Source organism: Taudactylus pleione, unplaced genomic scaffold (assembly GCF_031769625.1).
Source record: "Taudactylus pleione unplaced genomic scaffold, aTauple2 ptg000019l, whole genome shotgun sequence".
Classification (NCBI taxonomy): Eukaryota; Metazoa; Chordata; class Amphibia; order Anura; family Myobatrachidae; genus Taudactylus; species Taudactylus pleione.
This window is the reverse complement of record NW_028284421.1, coordinates 33234494-33257051: the sequence shown is the minus strand read 5'-3', so window position 1 is coordinate 33257051 and position 22558 is coordinate 33234494.

The following is a 22558-nucleotide window of genomic DNA, read 5'->3' as shown; positions in this document are numbered from 1 at the left end:
CCACTCTATCGACCTCCCTCTCCGTCATCTGTCCTCCATCACAGAAATAGGAAATCCTGAAACAAATAAGAATGAGGAGAACCCTGGAACAAGAAAAAGAAACAGATCGCCACTCCATTGCTGGAATAGTAATCTGTACACGTCTCTGGCTCAGGTGTTTTCACTGCAGTCTTTAGTTCTCCCGAAACAGGCTTGCAATCGAGAGGTCCACGTTGTCTGTCTCGACTTCGCCTTGTACCTCCTTCGGGTGGTTGACCTTTCTGAAGTGAGTGGAATGGACCCAGGTATCTATTTCTACTACCTTCAAAGATGTGGTACTTGTCATCAACACCTGGTAAGGACCTTCCCACAGGTCTGTCAAACAACCTGAGCGGAAGAAATTTCAGATCATAACATATTCTCCAGGTTCAACATCATGACAGTTTGTGTCTGCCATATCAGGTAACAACATTTTCAGTTTCTGTTGCTGTTGTTTCAGCTGTCTACTCATTTTTATAAGATATTGCACAGTAACCTCATTATTACTCTTCAAATCATCCTGTGGACTTATAATCAAATGAGGTTGCCTCCCAAACAGTATCTCAAAGGGGGACAGATTAAGAGGAGATCTGGGAGTGGTTCTGATGCTATGGAGGATGAGCGGTAAGGATTCTGGCCATCCTAATCCAGTTTCAGCCATGATCCTACTCAGTTTATTCTTAATAGTACCGTTCACTCTCTCCACCTTCGCACTGGCTTGTGGTCGGTAGGGGGTGTGATGTCTACTATTAATTCCCATAAGCTTACACATGTTCTGGAAAACATCACCAGTGAAATGAGTACCCCTATCACTTTCTATGATTCTAGGGATACCGTATCTGCATACAAACTCCTGAACAATCTTCTTAGCAGTAAAAACAGCAGTATTAGTGGCAACTGGATAAGCCTCTACCCAATTAGAAAATACATCAGTACAAACTAATACATACTTGAGATTCCTGCAAGGTGGTAATTGAATGAAGTCAATTTGTATTACCTGAAAAGGACCATCTGTCGGAGGGATATGGGATGGCATGGTTGGTATTGTCTTCCCAACATTTTTCCTCAAACAAGTCAGACAGGACATTGCTTTCTTTCCAGCTTGAGAAAAAAAGCCTGGTGCACACCAATATGCTCTGACCAACTTGCACATACCTTCTTTTCCAAGGTGAGTCAAACCATGTGCTGCCTCAGCCAAGCTTGGGTAGTATGCTCTTGGAGCAACAGGCCTACCTTGTCCATCTCTCCAGAGTCCTGAGTACTCCTGACCACATCCCTTCGATCTCCAGACCACCTTTTCCTGTAGGGAACACAAATCTTGCATTTCAATTAATTTCTGTGTGTCTATTGTCTGGAAGACCATCACTTTGTTGATATTTTTACACTTGACCCTGCTGCCCATTTGGCAGCTTCATCTGCTCTGTTATTGCCCATCGACACCGGGTCTTCGCATGTGTGGGCTTTGCATTTAATGACAGCTACTACTTTTTTTAACTGAATTGCTGTCAGAAGTCCTTTTATGTGCTGCGAATGTGCTACTGGTGTGCCTGCTGCTGTCATAAAGTTCCTAAGACGCCAAAGAGACCCAAAATCATGTACTACCCCGAAGGCGTACCTAGAATCAGTGTATATGTTAGCTGATTTACCTTTTGCCAACTCACACGCTCTCCTTAATGCCACCAGTTCAGCCATCTGGGCTGAGTGAGGTGGGCCAAGTAGTTCAGCTTCTACAACATCCTCGTCATTTACAACAGCATAACCTGTGCATAATTCTCCTGTGCCTGTCTGTCTATGACAACTCCCATCCGTGTAAAACATCAAATCTACATCTTCTAATGGTGTGTCACGTATGTCTGGTCTTGCAGTAAAGGTCTGATTCAAATATTCCATACAGTCATGTGTGTCAGTATACCTGCAAAACTCACCTTCATCCAGAAACTCACCTCCTTCCACCCTTTGTGCATCTCAAGGCACATATGGTAAGTATGTTGCTGGATGTAACGTATTGCACCATTTAAGGTAATATTTGCAGGTCCATCAGAGGTAGTTCCCATTTCGTGAACCTTGCTGAAGAGACATGTCTGGTTTGGGCAGAATTTAACAAAGCAGATACTGCATGCGGTGTATAGACAGTTGTATCATGCCCTAATACTATGTCCTCGCTCCTATTTACCAGAAGAGCAGTTGCAGCTACACTTCTTAAATACGTAGGGAGTGATCTTGCCACAGTGTCCAATTGTGCACTGAAGTATGCTACAGGTCTGCTAGCGTCACCATGTTTCTGTGTGAGGATACCTGCTGCACAGCCATCAGCTTCCGTACAATATAACTCAAAGGGTTCCTCCACTCCGCTGAAGTCTGAATAAGGTCAAGTTTTAAAGTAGAACCAACAGACTGCTTGGATAGAATTTGGAACTGGGAACTTCACTAGGATTTCGTTTGACAGGTTTAGGACCAAATTCTTTTATAACAGCTTCACTGAAAGTCTTTACATTTAGAAGCATAGGATCTTTAGACTCGATAAAAGGATTGGCCCAGTCCAATGCCTTACCTCTAAAGGAAGAGAGAAGGTACTTAGTAAAGTTGGTAGGAGTGATACCACAAGCTGGATCTGCTTCCATGATGGCAGCATATTGCTTCAGTAATGCAAAGTATTGCGATAAGTCCCCATCAAAATATTTGCACGCTGGAGTATCTGACAAATTCTGTGTGTTCGAGGATTGTGGGGCACATTCAGGTGCAGGGCTGTAGGAAACTTGATGATGCTCCGATAGATGGGAAGTCGAAATAACTGAAGCTGATAGATGTTCGGTATTAGGACCAGTTGATGGAACTGGAAGGAGGCCAGAGGAGCTAGAGTCATTATGATCAACAACCAAAGCTGAAAACAGATTACAGAGATCATCGTTCATGGGACCGATATTCACAGGGGATGCTGAACAGGAACCACGATCAGAATTAGTAGTACATGACACTCCTCCCTGGGAACTGGAACCTGAAACCCCCTCCTGGGGCATGAGACTTGAGACCCCCTCCTAGGGTGCAAGACTTGAAACCCCTTGCTGGGGTGCGAAACTTGGAACCCCCTGCTGGAGTGTGAGACTTGAGACCCCTTCTGGGGAATGGGACTAGAAACCCCCTCATGGGGTACGAGACTTGAGACCCCTCTTGGGGTACAAGACTTGAGACCCTCTCCTGGGGTGCAGCACTTGAGATCCCCACCTGGGGTGCGGGACTTGAGACCCCTCCTGGGGTGCAGGACATGAGACCCCCCCTGGGGTCTGGGACTTGAGACCCCCTCCTGGGGTGCAAGACTTGAACATCCATCCTGTGATAGGATACTTGAAATCCCTTTCTGGGGAATAGCACTTGAAACTCCATCCTGGACCGAGGCACTTGAATTCCCTTCCTGGGGAATAGCTCTAGGAACCCCATCCTGGGGTAAGAGACTTGAGACCCCCTTCCTGGGGTGTAATTCTTGTAACCCTTTCCTGGGGTGAGAGACGTAAGGTCCCCTCCTCGAGTACAGAACTTGACACTCCCTGTTGGAGTATGGGACCTAAAATCCCCTTCTGGGGAAGCTGACTCGGCTTTTCCTTTTGGGGTATGGAACATGAAACCCCCTTTTGGGATGCAAGAACAGAGACTTCCTCCTGGGGTGAGTGACTCAAAACCCCCTCTTGAGTTACGAGACTTGAGGCCCCCTGCTGGGGTGCGAGACTTGAGACCCCCTGCTGGGGTGTGAGACCTGAGACCCCTCCTGGGGCTGAGACTCTGGAGACCCCTCCTGGGGTTGCCAACTGGAGTCCCCTACTGGGACAAACAGAATCCGGGCTGGGACTGGAACGGGCCGATTCCGGGTTGGGGCCGGAACGGGCACTGAGATGCTGACACCTGTAACCACTGCTGGAGCTGCAAAGGGAGCAGTCTTTAATGAAGTGGTCAGAACCCCCACAATAGAGACAGAGCTGTAATTCTTTGCGCCACTGGCGTTCAGCCACAGAGAGCTTGGGGAGCGGGTAACTTTGATGTCTCACTTCACTTGGTATGGAAGAATCTTTGGTTCTTAGGGACTCCAAGGCTGAGATTTTAGTTGAGACAGGGGTGGCTCCAAGAAACTCGGGAATGATCTGAAAAATTTTGATGAGTAAAGTCTGTAGCTGCTCCAGCAGTTGATGGAAGGTAGTTAGAGGTTCAAGTGTGATTTGAGTACCATCTAGCCAATTATTCAGGATTTGCAAAAGCTGTAGCACTTGATGCTGTACGGCCTCCTGTGAATCCAGGCGAGCGACCAGGTTACGGAAAGCAGTTGGTCCGGTATTATATGCTTGATCCGCCACCATCGTTAGGCCTGAACATACTGTCACGAATGGAACTTGAGAATTACCTGACTCAGGTGTTGAGGTGGATTCAGCGGAGACCGGCTTGACTGGGACCATGGTTGAGGTAAATAGCTCTATTTGCGAAAGAATTGTATAGCAGTGAGAACTGCCTTTGGGGATAAATGACAAGAACAGGAAACTTGTAACGTTGGAGTGCAACTAGTAGAAGACTTGGAGGAACCGGACCGGGACCGGCAGGAAGACTTGCTGAGTTGAACTGGCGAACTTGGAACTTGACTCTGGACTGGAATAATGTGGATTGAACTGATGAACTTGGAACTTGACTCTGGACTGAAATAACGTGGATTGAACTGATGAACTTGGAAGTTGACTCTGGACTGGAGTAATGAGAATTGAACTGGTGAGTTTGGAACTTGACTTCGGACTGGAGTAGTGTGAACTGACTTGGAATATCACTCCGGACTGGAGTATCATGGAATGGACTTGGAATATCACTCCGGACTGGAGTATCGTGGAATGGACATGGAATATCACTCCGGACTGGAGTATCGTGGACTGTGCTAGGAAGCACTGGTAACACACAGGGAACTTAGGATCATAAGTCATGCAACAACAATGGACATAATGCACTGGCCTGGAAACTGGTAGGATTTCTGGATTGCCAGGTATTGCTGTAGCAGGTTTTCAGGATAGCCAGGTATTGCAGTAGCAGGTTTTCTGGATTACCAGGAATTGCAGTAGCAGGAGCCCGGGATACACTAGTACACAGTAGCAGCACGAACCATACACCACGGGAAGTAATGAGATGTTCAGTCCCAGAATGCCATCAGGGGTGGATATACATACCCTGGGTCTGGCAGCAATTGGTGGATATGGACAGGTGGTCTGGCAGTAGCATTCTGAGTGGTGGAAGGCACAACATGCAGAGGGAGTATTCATCTCTATAGCACTGAGAATCAGAACCACACCTGCAATTTCAATCAAGACTAGCAATGCTCACAGACAGAGGAGAGCCCAGGTGAACAATCAGTGTGGAAGGGAATGCATACAGAGAAGTGTTGCAGCCAGCATGATCAGAGAAGATCCTCCAGGCAAATTACACACAGAGATCCACAGGACAGCCGACAGGGGTAAGTCTCAAGGCAAAAAGGTGACAAGCTAACCAGGGTCATGACACCCTTGTTGCAATAACCTCGCAATTATGGGATACAACCCTAGCTCCACCTCAGGCTTTAATGGGTACTGAGGGATTTTTGGAGCCTGCCTACCATTCTTCAGGTTAACCATTACAGGGGCTACATTTGCCATCAATCCAGTGTCCTGTCCTTCTTTGGTCCAGAGGGAACCCGGTATTTGCAATAACATCTCTTTTACTTTGTTATATAATGGCAGAGTCCAACATTAATCTTTGCGGTGTGTCCAATATACCTTTTAGCTCATGCGCAACCTTTTCCGGTATATCTAGGAATATACCATCAGGGGTACAGTATATGACACATCCCATTTTACACAGCAAATCCCTTCCCAGCAGGTTAGTAGGAGCCGCCGCTGCCAGGAGAAAGGAATGCTTGGTTTGCAGCGGCCCGATAGTGACATCTGCAGATCTGGTTAAAGGGTAATGTTGTACCCTCCCCGTTACTCCCATTGCTATGGTATGGTCTTGTTGGTAAGCTGTAAATTAAATGGAGAAGTTATCACGGATCTGGTCGCCCCTGTATCTACAAGAAAAGTATGTTTAGTACCAGATATATCAACTGTCATTGTAGGTTCTTCCCTGGTATTCTCAGTTAACCTGATTGACTGTAGACTACAGGTATGACCTGACCCCTAGCACTGACTATCATCCTCCAGCAGGGTGTTTGCTCTGACCATGTGAGCAGGTAACCATTGGAAAGTTCCTGAGTCTTGTGAGTGCCCTCTCTTGAGTGAACCTAGGTGTTCCCTTCTTAGGTGGCTCACAATTTCTTGATTTACAGTCCCTCTTTTGGTATCCTTCTTTATTGCAATTATAACAGCTTTGTGGTTTATGTGTATTGTAAGTTTGTATCCGTGTATATGCTTCCTGTAAAGCCTGAATGCTTGCTGCCATTAACTTCTCACTCTGTGCCTCTTTCCTTTTGAAAAGGTTCTTATCATGTTCTATGGCAGATTCTCTAAGTGCATCTACAGTAATTCCTCTCCAGTTAGGTAAAGAGGTTTGCACCCTGGTCTTTAGATTATCTTTGAGACCATCCATCAGTACCGTGACAGCTACTTCCCTGTGATGTACATCATCTTTAATATCTGCTATCTCTGTGTACTGGGTTATCGTTTGCAGCACTCTGGTGAAATAATCTGCTGCAGATTCACTATCTTTTTGTTTAATAGTGAAGATTTTACTCCAGTTCACTACCACTGGAAAATATATGGCCAACAGGGTATAAGTTACTTATTACGATTTTTATGTTTTTAGTATCGGCTGTACTTTCACCTGCGGCCGCATATGGTGGCCGAGGAGCGCATGCGCTAGCTTCTTTATGCGCCGTAACACTACCTTGCGGGGAGCGACCTTGCAGCGTGAGTACGCTGTTTTGCAGCGTGCTACTTTGCCACGTGTGTACGCTATTTAGCGGTGCACCATTTTGCGCCGCACTATTTGGCCACATGTTCCCCTCGTGCAGCCACAACTTTGAACAATCATTATACTTTACTCTTTTCTTCAAAGATTTGACTAAACATATGTTGTCTCTAACATTACTTAGTACCTCTGAATCGAAACTGCCAACTTAAGGAATGGGTTTCATACATCTTGACCCATATGTCACAGTACACTGTAGCATACTCGCCATACTTCACATTCATTATATACCTTGCCAACCCAGTCGGCCCATTCACAAGCAGCACCTCAACAACCATCCCTAGCGACTGCTTAGCACCCATCTGGGACAACGCTTTGGCTACTTTCGCTAGAGATTTAGACTGGTGGACTAATTAAACAAGCTGCGTCCACTCACTTCCACCCGTTGTGCACAGGCAACCGCTAAGTGGTTTTTTGTTAGCTTACACAATGAGGCAACAGAAAATAGCCTATGCAATTATTCTGCTTTCCGGACAAATTAACCAAGCTTTGTCCGACCGCTTCCTACTTTGAGTTACTCTCCACCGGTAGAACACTTGCCAGTGATTTCCTCCACCACAACCAATTCACAATCACGGTTCAGACAACCATGCAGTTCGATCGTATTCACCAGAGACACTTATCTATGGACTTTGCGATTACAATTGGAAGTCGACCGAGAAACAACCTCCGGTTCCTCGCCCAGTTATACCTGCTATGTTCTTAGATGGATATGGAATAAAAAAAATTGTATGAAGACTGGTGAGTGCGCCCCAGGAAGTTTTTTATATATATATATATATATATATATACATATATATATATATATTAATATTACATATATATATTAATATTATATATATATATACAAATTACTGTAGGGATGCGGTCATAATCCCGACCGCGGGGATTCTGGTGTTCAGAATGCTGACGCCAGAATCCTGACCACCGAGATCCTGTAGGTATGTGCTGGGGTAAGGGGGAGTGTTAGGATCAGGCACTAAGGGGGAGGGTTAGGTTTAGGATGCGGGGATGGTTAGGTTTAGGCCCTGGGGGGTTAGGTGTAGGCTGCGGAGAGGGAGGGTTAGGGGCAGAGCCGGATTTAGACCACATGGGGTCCTAAGAAAGCTATCAGTTTGGGGCCCCACTTCTTCAACTGCATGCAATTTTACACACACACAATGCCCCCATAGCCACACACACACACATTGCCCCCATAACAACACACGGCCCTCATAGATGCACATACACTGCCCCATACAGTAGCTGCACGCACACATATTGTCTTACTAACACCCCTTACTGACACAGACCCCTTACTGACACTATTATAGACACAATTACTGACACACCTTACTGACACAGACACCACTTACTGGCAGACACCGAATAATGACACCGATACTGCTTACACAGATACACATACCTACAGACAACCCTTACTGACAAAGATACACTTAATGACACAAACACTTACTGACACACACATTTATTGACACAGATACCATAATACAGGGCGGAATGCATCAAGGTGAGAAATGTGGTCAAACCCCGAAAATGTATGTTTGACCGCATTTCTCATATGCACCAAGCCACGGAATGCGATGCACTATGGGGCTTGGTTGCGTTGAGTAACGCCATCTCCTGTTTGTGTTACCCTATAAAAACCTATGGTCTTCTATCGAGAGAGTGCTGTGAAAGGGATCCGATCTGATTCCTCCAAGCACCCCCGCAGCATGTGCGTCCTTCTGTGCATGCACAGAAGGACAACGGAGGGGCTTCTGGGTCATAGACTCGGAAGTCCCTCATTCGCATAGGGCCGCTTTTACAGAGAGAGCAGTGCTTTGCGCATTCCTACATGCATACCAGCATTACAAACGCCAGTATGCATGCGAAGAGCGGTGGGATGCAATGCATCATGCTAATAAGATGCAACATGCATCCCACCAACTGAAAGATTCCCCTTACTGACACAACTTATTGGCACATTATTATACATACATATTTACTGACAAATACCCCATACTGAAAGGCAACACTTACTGACACACACACACTGACACCACTTACTGACACACACGCTGACACTACTTACTGACACACATTGAATGTCACCACTTACTGTCACACACACTGACACCACTTACTGACACACACTGACATACACACTGACACCACTTACTGACACACATGCACTGACACCACTTACTGACACACACGCTGACACCACTTACTGACACACACGCACTGACACCACTTACTGACACTGGCACCACTTACTGACACACACACTGACACCACTTACTGACACACACGCACTGACACCACTTACTGACACACACACTGACACCACTTACTGACACACACGCACTGACACCACTTACTGACACACGCTGACACCACTTACTGACACACACGCTGACACTACTTACTGACACACATTGAATGTCACCACTTACTGTCACACACACTGACACCACTTACTGACACACACTGACATACACACTGACACCACTTACTGACACACATGCACTGACACCACTTACTGACACACACGCTGACACCACTTACTGACACACACGCACTGACACCACTTACTGACACTGGCACCACTTACTGACACACACACTGACACCACTTACTGACACACACGCACTGACACCACTTACTGACACACACACTGACACCACTTACTGACACACACACACTGACACCACTTACTGACACACGCTGACACCACTTACTGACACACATTGAATGTCACCACTTACTGTCACACACACTGACACCACTTACTGACACACACTGACATACACACTGACACCACTTACTTTCACACACACTGACACCACTTACTGACACTGGCACCACTTACTGACACACACACTGACACCACTTACTGACACTGGCACCACTTACTGACACACACACTGACACCACTTACTGACACACACTGACATACACACTGACACCACTTACTGTCACACACACTGACACCACTTACTGACACTGGCACCACTTACTGACACACACACTGACACCACTTACTGACACACACACTGGCACCACTTACTGACACACACACTGACACCACTTACTGACACCACTTACACACACACTGACTGACACTGACACACACACCGACACTACTTACTGACACACACTGACTGTCACCACTCACTGACACCACTTACTGACACTGGCACCACTTACTGACACACACACTGATACCACTTACTGACACACACACTGACACTAACACCACTTACTGACACACACACTGACACCACTTACTGACACACACTGACTGACACCGCTTACTGACACACACTGACTGACACTAACACCACTTACTGACACACACACTGACACCACTTACTGACACACACTGACACCACTTACTGACACACACACTAACTGACAAACATTAATTTATTATACATTCACACAGCACAAGAAAACACACAACCCCCGCCCCCTCCTCCCTGCGGCCCCCCTTCCCCCTGGACTATAGAAGGTGAGTTCTGGAAACATCACCCAAACAACCCCTGCAGAGTCGCGAACCCCCCTGCTCGCCCTCTCCCCCTCCCGGACTATAGCAGATGGGTGCAGGAAAAATGTACCTGTACCTCCGGAGGAAGCTTTCACGCGGACCGCCTCAGCTCTCCTCTCCTGAAAGAAAGCAGCCGCCTCTCTCCAGACTGTACAGGTGATGGTGGTGGGATTACTGATGAGACACTTGATGAGACACTTGAAGCGGGTCCCACTCCCTACACACAGTATCAGCGGGGCTGGATGGAGCTAGGCAGCAGCTCCCCTCCCTCTCCCTCCAAGCACTGTAGAGTACAGTGCAGACACTGTGAAAGTGCGGGGCGGATCCGCGTGACGAAAAGGATTCCTGTCATTTAGTTTTGTGGGGCCCCGCGATGGGCCCTTTGGGACCCGCCGGGCCCTATGCGGCCGCTTATGTTGCCTTGTGGAAAATCTGCCTCTGGTTAGGGGTAGGGAGAGTGGGCAGGTTAGGATACCGATCGACAGGTGTCTGTATCCTAACCCTTTCGGGATGCCGGCTTACTGCCGGGATCCCGAGCGCCGGCATACCGTACCCAACCCTACAATATATATATATAATGTATGGAAACCTCCCATTAAAAATCCTGCGTTTGCCCCTGGGATCACTTAATATGCAATGGAATAACACCATAATGGAACGTATTATTATTTTTTTCTATTATACATTAACTCTGATTCCCTCATATACTCTTGTGTAACATTCTGGGGTAAATGTAATAGCCTGCGAGATGCAAGATCCCGGCGAATCTGGCCGATGTTTCAAAGTAGCAATCATTTAAAAGGCAAAGCCTTCCTGGTTATTACATTTACCCTTATGCATGTTTATATGCTATTGTTATTATTAATAGTGTCAATTTACATGTTGTTATGCATTATTCTGAATACTATGTAAATTTTGTATACTACAGCACTTCCGCATTCTGGATTGTATATTATTTACTAGAATGGTTTGTTATTTGTGTAGTGCCAATTCCATCCTGTTAAACATGACTGTTAATGTATTCCTTTTAAGGCAAATTCATGAAGACAGCAGACTGTTTTCTGTGTCTGTCTTATCAAATGTCCAACATAACCTCAGTTACTCTCTTCAGTTGGGAGGGGCATGCCCTGCGGCCACTCTCTACTGCCACGTCCACCGGACGTTTTTGAGATTTATTTAGACAGAGCAGCTGAGCCCACCCTAATTTTTGACCTACTTACATTTCCATCACGAAAAGTAAAAAAGTAGGTCATAGATGTTTGTTCAAATTTCAGCAATGTCTAATTGCTACTGAAGTACAAGTTTAATTGTGTTAAAGTATAAAGGACAAATTTTACTTGTTTTAAAATAATAACTACACCCTATGAGTTGTAATTAGTAACATGTTTGTTAATTAATAGTGTGGAAAACAAAACAAGGGTAATTTATAGACTGCAGAAGTGAAGTTCAAATGCTGTGACTAACTTGCCAATATGTTTTACATTTAATCAGATGCACATGGTTTTGAGCACAAAATTCGCACCAATTAATAGGAGAATTTGGACACATCAAGGAGGCTAATTGCTTAGTGTAGAATAGATTCTGCATTGCAGCTGCTTTTTCACTGACGTTCAAAATCACCTGAATTCAGTGCTCACTTGTTTACAGAGGCCTGGTCCTGTTACTGGAAAGGGGGAAAAGTCAATGGCTGGTGGCAGCGCAAAACATTTGCCAGGCACTGGGAACTGGAACTATACCTCCCAGCACTTCTAAGGAGGGAAGCGAGATCATGACCCACCAGGAAAGACGACTTTGTTGCTGGAAGAATAACTTTTAGACCCGATAATTGTACTTTCTTTTGTTCGTCGGGAGGCTTGCCACCTAGCAACAGCTGGTGAGCGACTTACCGTATCCTCTGTCTTTCTAGTAGGAGTTGGAGTTGTCGGACACTGCACCTCTTGCCACTCGTGTCCGAGAGAAACCTCCTCTATCCACCAGCTGTTGCTACGTGGAAAGCCTCCCGACGTACAAACACTAGTTTGCAGGAATCTGTGATCTGCAAACTCTCTTTGTTCTAGGGAATAGGATTGCCACCTAGCAATAGCTGGTGGATAGAGGAGGTTTCTCTCGGACAAAAGTGGCAAGAGGTGCAGTGTCCGACAACTCCAACTCCTCCTGGGAAGACAGATGATACGGTAAGTTGCTCACCAGCTGTTGCTAGGTGGCAATCCTATTCCCTAGAACAAAGAGAGTTTGCAGATCATAGATTCCTGCAAACTATTGTAGTATATCTCCACTATTCGCAGCAATAAGAAATTAACATTTGCCTGAATGTTTTCAAAAAACATCCACAGGGGCAGGTGGACTGAAAGGAGCCCATCCCTGCGATGTGTTAAAAATGACCCCACAGTGCTACTGAACTGACCACACATGTGTTATGGCCATTGCCTGAGAAGGTTCCAGAAAAACTGTCTCACTTTAAGTTTTGCGGAGTTTAGCCGATAGGCTACACCAGCTAATGTTATCTACATATGTCATTAGCTCCCAGGCCAAACTCCGGAATAGGCTCATACTTTGGGGTATATTTAATAAAGTATGGGCTTATAAAAGTGAAGATGTTGCCATTGCCCATAGCAAGCAATCAGATTCTACGTATTATTTATCTAGCACCTTCTAGAAGATAATAGCTAGAATCTGGTTGCTGTGGGCAACACCTCCACTTCTAATAACCTGCACTGTAGTAAATATACCCCTTAATACTTGTCCCCGAAAACACCAATATAACGCAATTATTGAATAATAAATAGGCCCATTAATGTTATTAGATCACTTTTTTTTTCATAACATTTATATTAGACTTAAAATTCCGAATGTACGAATTCAAATACTGTGTTCTTAGTGTTGTATATACAATATGTGTGTTTCTAAGGGCCAATTCTTGTATTTTCTTATGCACACTATCGTTTCTTGAAAACAAATGTTGATAGAATTTTCACATTTTTTAGATTGACAGTCAGTGCTGTTATTTCTGGGTGCTTTGAGCCTCTAAGCCAGGGGTCTTCAACCTTTAAGGCAGTGTGGGCCACATTAAACAAATTAGACGAAGCCGAGGGCCACTAAGCTATACTGCGGTATTTAGACTCTGCCCCCTCCTTACACAATTATGACCCATAACTGCCCCCTTCTACAATTTTAATTATGTCCCATAACTGCCCCCCTCTGCAGTGCCCCTTATACAGTGCCTCCAGTAGTGGTCTCTCTTATGCAGGCCCCCAGTAGTGATCCCCCTATGCAGTGCCCCCAGTAGTGCCCTTTATATAGTGCCCCCAGTAGTAGTCCCCCCCTATGCAGTGCCCCCAGTAGTAGTCCCCCCTATGCAGTGCCCCTAGTAGTGGTCCCTTATGCAGTGCCCCCAGTAGTGGTCCCCCCTATGCAGTGCCCCCAGTGGTGTCCTTTATCTAGTGCCCCCAGTAGTAGTCCCCACCTATTGCAGTGCCCATAGGCAAATGCAGGGGGGGTTTCTGTCTGCCTGGAAACCCCCCTCCCCAGCCCACACCATGACCACAATAGAAATAGTAATGTAATAGAATTTTACTAGTGCTGCATGTTCTTCTCAGTATCACAAATGAAATAATTAGCACCACCTGTGATTCTTTTAACATGTATCAGTCAGTAATAAATAACTTGTGCACCACCTAGGAGATCTGGAAAACATTCACTGTTAGGGATGTGCTGCTATAGAGCTCAATATGTACATATATGTCCAGGGCAGTGCTTGGTTATTCTGCTGCTCTCCCAGACTTGCTCCCATGCTCTGGAATGGTCCACACATCTAAAATAAAAAAACATTCAGCTCAGGCAGGATGGCCCTACTGCCGCATTTAATGGCTTACTGTGATTGCTGGTCCTCTATATGCTGGAATTATGACACACAATATAGTTTGTATGACGCATGTTAAAGCTGGTAAAGTGCTAATTCTACCCTCTTCATGGATTATCCACACTCATTCTAAAATCAAGCATTTGGAATCCCCCCTCTAGAAATCCTGCGTTTGCCACTGGTGCACGCAGTAGTGGTCCCCCCTATGCAGTGCCCCCAGTAGTGCCCTTTATATAGTACCCCCAGTAGTAGCCCCCCCCTATGCAGTGCCCCCAGTAATAAAACCATAGTTAATGTCTCTCAGTAAATTGTATGGTATGGTGCTCAGAGTGGTACAAAGAATAACTACCTGGTCGTAGACTGTAGTCATGCAGAAGCCAATGGTCTGGTACACCAGATAGTCAGGGCAAAGACATATGGGTCAATCCAATTACTTACATTGTGACAATTGTCGCATGTCAGGACTGCGACTATTTCAGTACATAAAGATAGATAACTTTTTCCAAAGTTCCTTTGTGGTCATTGGAGGAGCTATCCTGCTTGCTGGCGTTCTTCACATACAGGGAATAGTGATCATCTGTTTCCAAGGTTTTGTCAGGTTGTGGGATTTCTAGATTGCTCATTATTTCAAACCTGATTCCATTTGGGTCATATGTTCTGAACTTCCTATGGATCACAGACCTCTAGTATAAAGCCTGTTACTAACTGTGTCTCATTGTCTGTGCAACGTTACTTTCAGGTCTTTCTTGGACTCCTGCCAGATCCCTGCTGTGCCTGTGGGTTGCTGTGGACTTTGCTATATCTCCGCTCATGTTCCAGCTAAACTTCTGATGCCAGTTACCAGCCGCACTACAGAGCTCAGCATAGCCATTGCCTAAGTATTGCTTTCTGCTCCATTGCTGTGGTTTCACCTTTTGCTGCACTATTTACTTTGCCTGTTGCCTCTCGCTCCTGAGGACATCGAATCCATCTTCGTTACAGTTGTCAACTGCACTGTTACAGTTATCACTGCATCGCAGGGCTCAACCCCGCTCCGGATTCTAGTTACACCGCAGGAATCAACCCTGTTTTGGAATCACACCGCTTCACAGGGCTCAACCCTGCTTCAACCTTCATTGCATCGCGGGGCTCAACCCCGCTTCGGATTCTAGTTACAACGCAGGGCTCAACCCTGTTCTGGAATCACACCGCTTCACAGGGCTCAACCCTGCTTCAACCTCATCGCATCACAGGGCTCAACTCTGCTCTGATCTCACCGCATCACAGGACTCAACCCTGCTCCAACCTCACATCATCACAGGGCTCAACCCTGCTCCATCTTTCACTGTATCACAGGGCTCACTCTGCTCCGGATCTCCATCACTACAGGGTTCCACCCAGGTGAAGCTCCTCTATACCATCCTGAGGTGTTAGCCTCATACTGGACTCGGGGTTCCCTACCATATTAGCTTTTCTGTGTTAAAGACTATATGGGGGGTTTTCTCCTATACTCATTATTGCTTATGTGAACCTCAGTGTTGTTGAGACTTTATGTGAGACATTGCTATTATATTTCTCCTGTGAATAAATTCTATTTACTTTCATTCTGTGCTATCGAGATTTCATGAAAAGGTCATTCCTAAAGCCACCCCAGTTTATTGTGCCTAGTAGGCCTTCCTCCTCCCAGGAGTCTCAAGTGTCGGCAGCCGTGACAGCGCGCTTGATGACATCCCAAATCCGCTTAAAAATTCTCACAGCTCCATAGGGCTCAGAGCAAAATTTTGCGAATTCGGGCTCGGAGAGGGCCACGATGTTAGCGAGGGGCGGTGCAATTGCCGTTGTTTTAATGCTGTTGCAACAGCAACTCGCATCCTTCGCATGTAATTGAATTGACCACAAGTTACACCACTCTTAGAAATTAATTTTCTGCACTGTATAGATAACTTGTACTTATCTCACATATTCATTTTTTTGTAATTGTCCCTTTATCAATTGGTTTGTAATATATTTAGTGAGTATCAGGATGTGCTTCCGACTCACTTTAATCAATAATCCAACAAGACCAGAAGAAAAAAGAGGTCTTTATGTCAGTGCACTATGGTTTCTGTTTATATTGTGTAACCCACACTCAAATGTAGTGGCTCAGATCTAGTCAATACTTTATATTTGTAGCAACAGGTTTCAAAATAACAAAAGTTAGCACAGTGTTTCAATTTGTTGCAATTGATAGTATGCAGTATCTTGTGTGTTGGTATCCAGTTAGCAGCTATAAATTACTGCTGCTAATGGACCCCCCGGGAGCTCGCTCTGAATCAGGGCCCACCACCATTAATATGGAGCGTCCTCCTGGACGCTCGTATAGCTGTGGGTCACCACCCACAGCATATACGAGCGTGCAGGATGATGGTCGCGATGGTCTTGACCATCGAAACTGCGAGCAGAAGCCTGCGGTTGAGTTTTTCAACCGCAAGGCCAGGAGTGATTTTGGCTCTATCAGAGCCAAAATCACTCCCACTGACATCACTAGTGATGTCAGTGGGGCCGGCTTCAGACGGTAGGCATAACCTTGGGAACGCCTCCGTCTGGCAGCACGCCCACCAAAGGGGCGTGCTGTCAGTCAACATCGACAGCACGCCCCCTTTGAAGAGACACTCCGAGCGAAGGAAAGTCCTTCGCTCGTCGCGTCTCGCGCATGCGCACGACGGAGCTCCCTCCGTCGTGCGCAGTGCAGACCATCGACCCACTTGCGAGCAGACAGCCGCTCGCGAGTGGGTCTGAATGAGGGCCTAAGAATCCCCGATTTGTCAATCCCGATCATTTTGTGGTCGGATTCGGCAAATCAGGGATATCCAACATCCAGACGTCTGGGGAAGTTGCGACAATCTGTTGCTGATGAATGGGGTTCCATTAGTTGCAACTATTTTCCTGAGCAAACTATTTTATGACTATAGTTAGTTGTTTTCAAACTATTCTGCACTTGTATTAGTATGTACAAGGTTATATTTAGTATTTGTTCTGTATGAGCAGTAGTTAGAAGTTCTAAACTCCCACAAATCATGTATCAGGTGGCTAAATGATAGTGATTATATACACTCAGGTCCATAAATGTTGGGACATTGACAGAAATTTCATATTTTGGCCTCTATTCACCACCACAATGGCTTTGAAACGAAACAAACAAGATGTGCTTTAACTGCAGACTTTCAGATTTAATTTGAGGGTAATTACATCCAAATCAGGTGAACGGTGTAGGAATTACAACGGTTTCTATAAGTGCCTCCCACTTTTTAAGGGGCCAAAAGTAATGGGACAAACTAAACAATCCTAAATCTAACTTTCACTTTTTAATACTTTGTTGCAAATCCTTTGCAGGCAATTACAGCCTGAAGTCTGGAACGCATAGACATCCCCAGACGCTGGGTTTCATCCCTGGTGATGCTCTGCCAGGCCTCTACTGCAATTGTCTTCAGTTCCTGTTTGTTCTTGGGGCATTTTCCCTTCAGTTTTGTCTTCATCAAGTGAAATGCATGCTCAATCGGATTCAGGTCAGGGGATTGACTTGGTCATTACATAACATTCCACTTTTTAGCCTTAAAAAACTCTTTGGTTGCTTTTGCAGTATGCTTCGGGTCATTGTCCATCTGCACTGTGAAGCGCCGTCCAATGAGTTATGAAGCATTTGACTGAATATGAGCATATAATATTGCCCGAAACACTTCAGAATTCATTCTGCTGCTTTTGTCAGCAGTCACATCATCAATAAATACAAGGGAACCAGTTCCACTGGCAGCCATACATGCCCACGCCATGACACTACCACCACCATGCTTCACTGATGAGGTGGTATGTTTTGGATCATGAGCAGTCCCTTTCCTTCTCCGTACTCTTCTCTTCCCATCACTCTGGTACAAGTTGATCTTTGTCTCATCTGTCCATAGGATGTTGTTCCATAGGATGTTGTTGTTTTAGATGTTGTTTGGCAAACTCTAATCTGGTCTTTCTGTTTTTGTGGCTCACCAATGGTTTGCATCTTGTGGTGAACCCTCTATATTCACTCTTGTGAAATCTTCTCTTGATTGTTGACTTTGACACATATACATCTACCTCCTGGAGAGTGTTCTTGATTTGGCCAACTGTTGTGAAGGGGTTTTTCTTCACCAGGGAAATAATTCTTCTGTCATCCACCACAGTTGTTTTCTGTGGTCTTCCGGGTCTTTTGGTGTTGCTGAGCTCTCTGGTGCGTTCTTTCTTTTTAAGAATGTTCCAAACAGTTGATTTGGCCACATCTAATGTTTTTGCTATCTCTCTGATGGGTTTGTTTTGAATTTTCAGCCTAATGATGGCTTGCTTCACTGATAGTGACAGCTCTTTGGATCTCATATTGAGAGTTGACATCAACTGATTCCAAATGCAAATGTCACACCTAGAATCAACTCCAGACCTTTTACCTGCTTAATTGATAATGAAATAACGAGTGAATAGCCCACACCTGTCCATGAAATAGCTTCTGAGTTGATAGTCCCATTACTTTTAGCCCCTTAAAAAGTGGGAGGCACATATTGAAACCGTTGTAATTCCTACACCGTTCACCCGATTTGGATGTAATTACCCTCAAATTAAATCTGAAAGTCTGCAGCTAAAGCACATCTTGTTTTTTTTTCATTTCAAAACCATTGTGGTGGTGAATAGAGGCCAAAATCTGAAAATTCTGTCAATGTCCCAATATTTATGGACTTGACTGTATATATACAATATATATATATATATATATATATATTGTGGTTAATGCCATTTAATATAATATCTAGTATAGTAACAGATAAGAATATTCTCACTCCCTGTGCCGTAGTTCACCATTACATCTGAATGAGAAAAAAACACATCTATTATTGCCAATTATACCTCACATTCTAAGTTATTTAGTGGGCTGTTTGTAATCATTAACTATAGTCTGGATCTGATGGTCCTGTCCATTAATGTGGGTTCTGCCTTTGTTATATTCAAATGTAGAGACATATTGCTGTAATCATTAGTTACCCCTGTGGTCAGTGCCGCTGATGGCCACTCATAATAGGCACAATTGGCAAGGGTCTGCAGTAGCTGACTACCCTTCATGGTCAATGCTGCTATTTTAGCTGCCTATGGTAAGCACCGTTTACAAGGTTCTTATAAGCCTATCTGACTATGCTGCTTCTTGATCTAATACATTGATTCGTGGGCTGATTGAAAAGTAATGAGACTGATTTTTTTATTCAGAATCAGATGACTACACAGGATCTGAACATTTTCCTTTTCAACGTACTGTAACGTCCTTCACATTCTATACATTTTTTGCAGCATGTCAACAACGATTCAAAGACGTGCAGTAGACTGTTATGTGACATCACTTTTAGTGTTGCAGCTGTGGAATTTTTCACTTCATCATCTGCTGAGAACCTCTTTCCGTGCATTTGTTTTTTCAGGGACATTGAATCCATCTTCGTTACATTTGTCAACTGCACTGTTACAGTTATCACTGCATCGCAGGGCTCAACCCCGCTCCGGATTCTAGTTACACCACAGGGATCAACCCTGTTTTGGAATCACACCGCTTCACAGGGCTCAACCCTGCTTCAACCTTCATTGCATCGCGGGGCTCAACCCCGCTTCGGATTCTAGTTACAACGCAGGGCTCAACCCTGTTCTGGAATCACACCGCTTCACAGGGCTCAACCCTGCTTCAACCTCATCGCATCACAGGGCTCAACCCTGCTCTGATCTCACCGCATCACAGGACTCAACCCTGCTCCAACCTCACATCATCACAGGGCTCAACCCTGCTCCATCTTTCACTGTATCACAGGGCTCACTCTGCTCCGGATCTCCATCACTACAGGGTTCCACCCAGGTGAAGCTCCTCTATACCATCCTGAGGTGTTAGCCTCATACTGGACTCGGGATTCCCTACCATATTAGCTTTTCTGTGTTAAAGACTATATGGGGGGTTTTCTCCTATACTCATTATTGCTTATGTGAACCTCAGTGTTGTTGAGACTTTATGTGAGACATTGCTATTATATTTCTCCTGTGAATAAATTCTATTTACTTTCATTCTGTGCTATCGAGATTTCATGAAAAGGTCATTCCTAAAGCCACCCCAGTTTATTGTGCGTAGTAGGCCTTCCTCCTCCCAGGAGTCTCAAGTGTCGGCAGCCGTGACAGCGCGCTTGACGACATCCCAAATCCGCTTAAAAATTCTCACAGCTCCATAGGGCTCAGAGCAAAATTTTGCGAATTCGGGCTCGGAGAGGGCCACGATGTTAGTGAGGGGCGGTGCAATTGCCGTTGTTTTAATGCTGTTGCAACAGCAACTCGCATCCTTCGCATTTAATTGAATTGACCACAAGTTACACCACTCTTAGAAATTAATTTTCTGCACTGTATAGATAACTTGTACTTATCTCACATATTCATTTTTTTGTAATTGTCCCTTTATCAATTGGTTTGTAATATATTTAGTGAGTATCAGGATGTGCTTCCGACTCACTTTAATCAATAATCCAACAAGACCAGAAGAAAAAAGAGGTCTTTATGTCAGTGCACTATGGTTTCTGTTTATATTGTGTAACCCACACTCAAATGTAGTGGCTCAGATCTAGTCAATACTTTATATTTGTAGCAACAGGTTTCAAAATAACAAAAGTTAGCACAGTGTTTCAATTTGTTGCAATTGATAGTATGCAGTATCTTGTGTGTTGGTATCCAGTTAGCAGCTATAAATTACTGCTGCTAATGGACCCCCCGGGAGCTATCCAGTTAGACCCAAAGTCCCACCCGACGTTGGCATTTACCTGGGATTTTTTTCCGGAACCTGATGTGTCCCGAAAAATAATCCCCAAAAAGTGCAGTTTTTTTGCCGCTACGATGGCGAAAACACATAGGTCCCTGAACTTATCACGGATCCTATGTGTTTTCGGGCGATTAATAATCCTATTTGTGCTAAAAAAAAGTCAGTGAAAAATGGTGATTATTGGCAAAAAAATCCCTGTTTTTCACCCCTGAAAATATATCGGGGGTAATTGAATCCTGGCCCTAAGAGATACATACAACTGCTCTGCAATTCCCAGATCACCCAAAACCAATCTTATCAGTGGAGGAATCTGGGAAATTCTGCACATTAAGGCCCTGATTCAGAGCCGGACGCTCTGACCAGAGCGCTCGCTCTGAATCAGGGCCCACCACCATTAATATGGAGCGTCCTCCTGGACGCTCGTATAGCTGTGGGTCACCACCCACAGCATATACGAGCGTGCAGGATGATGGTCGCGATGGTCTTGACCATCGAAACTGCGAGCAGAAGCCTGCGGTTGAGTTTTTCAACCGCAAGGCCAGGAGTGATTTTGGCTCTATCAGAGCCAAAATCACTCCCACTGACATCACTAGTGATGTCAGTGGGGCCGGCTTCAGACGGTAGGCATTCCCTTGGGAACGCCTCCGTCTGGCAGCACGCCCCCGGCACGCCCACCAGAGGGGCGTGCTGTCAGTCAACATCGACAGCACGCCCCCTTTGAAGAGACACTCCGAGCGAACGAAAGTCCTTCGCTCGTCGCGTCTCGCGCATGCGCACGACGGAGCTCCCTCCGTCGTGCGCAGTGCAGACCATCGACCCACTTGCGAGCAGACAGCCGCTCGCGAGTGGGTCTGAATGAGGGCCTAAGAATCCCCAATTTGTCAATCCCGATCATTTTGTGGTCGGATTCGGCAAATCAGGGATATCCAACATCCAGACGTCTGGGGAAGTTGCGACAATCTGTTGCTGATGAATGGGGTTCCATTAGTTGCAACTATTTTCCTGAGCAAACTATTTTATGACTATAGTTAGTTGTTTTCAAACTATTCTGCACTTGTATTAGTATGTACAAGGTTATATTTAGTATTTGTTCTGTATGAGCAGTAGTTAGAAGTTCTAAACTCCCACAAATCATGTATCAGGTGGCTAAATGATAGTGATTATATACACTCAGGTCCATAAATGTTGGGACATTGACAGAAATGTCATATTTTGGCCTCTATTCACCACCACAATGGCTTTGAAACGAAACAAACAAGATGTGCTTTAACTGCAGACTTTCAGATTTAATTTGAGGGTAATTACATCCAAATCAGGTGAACGGTGTAGGAATTACAACGGTTTCTATAAGTGCCTCCCACTTTTTAAGGGGCCAAAAGTA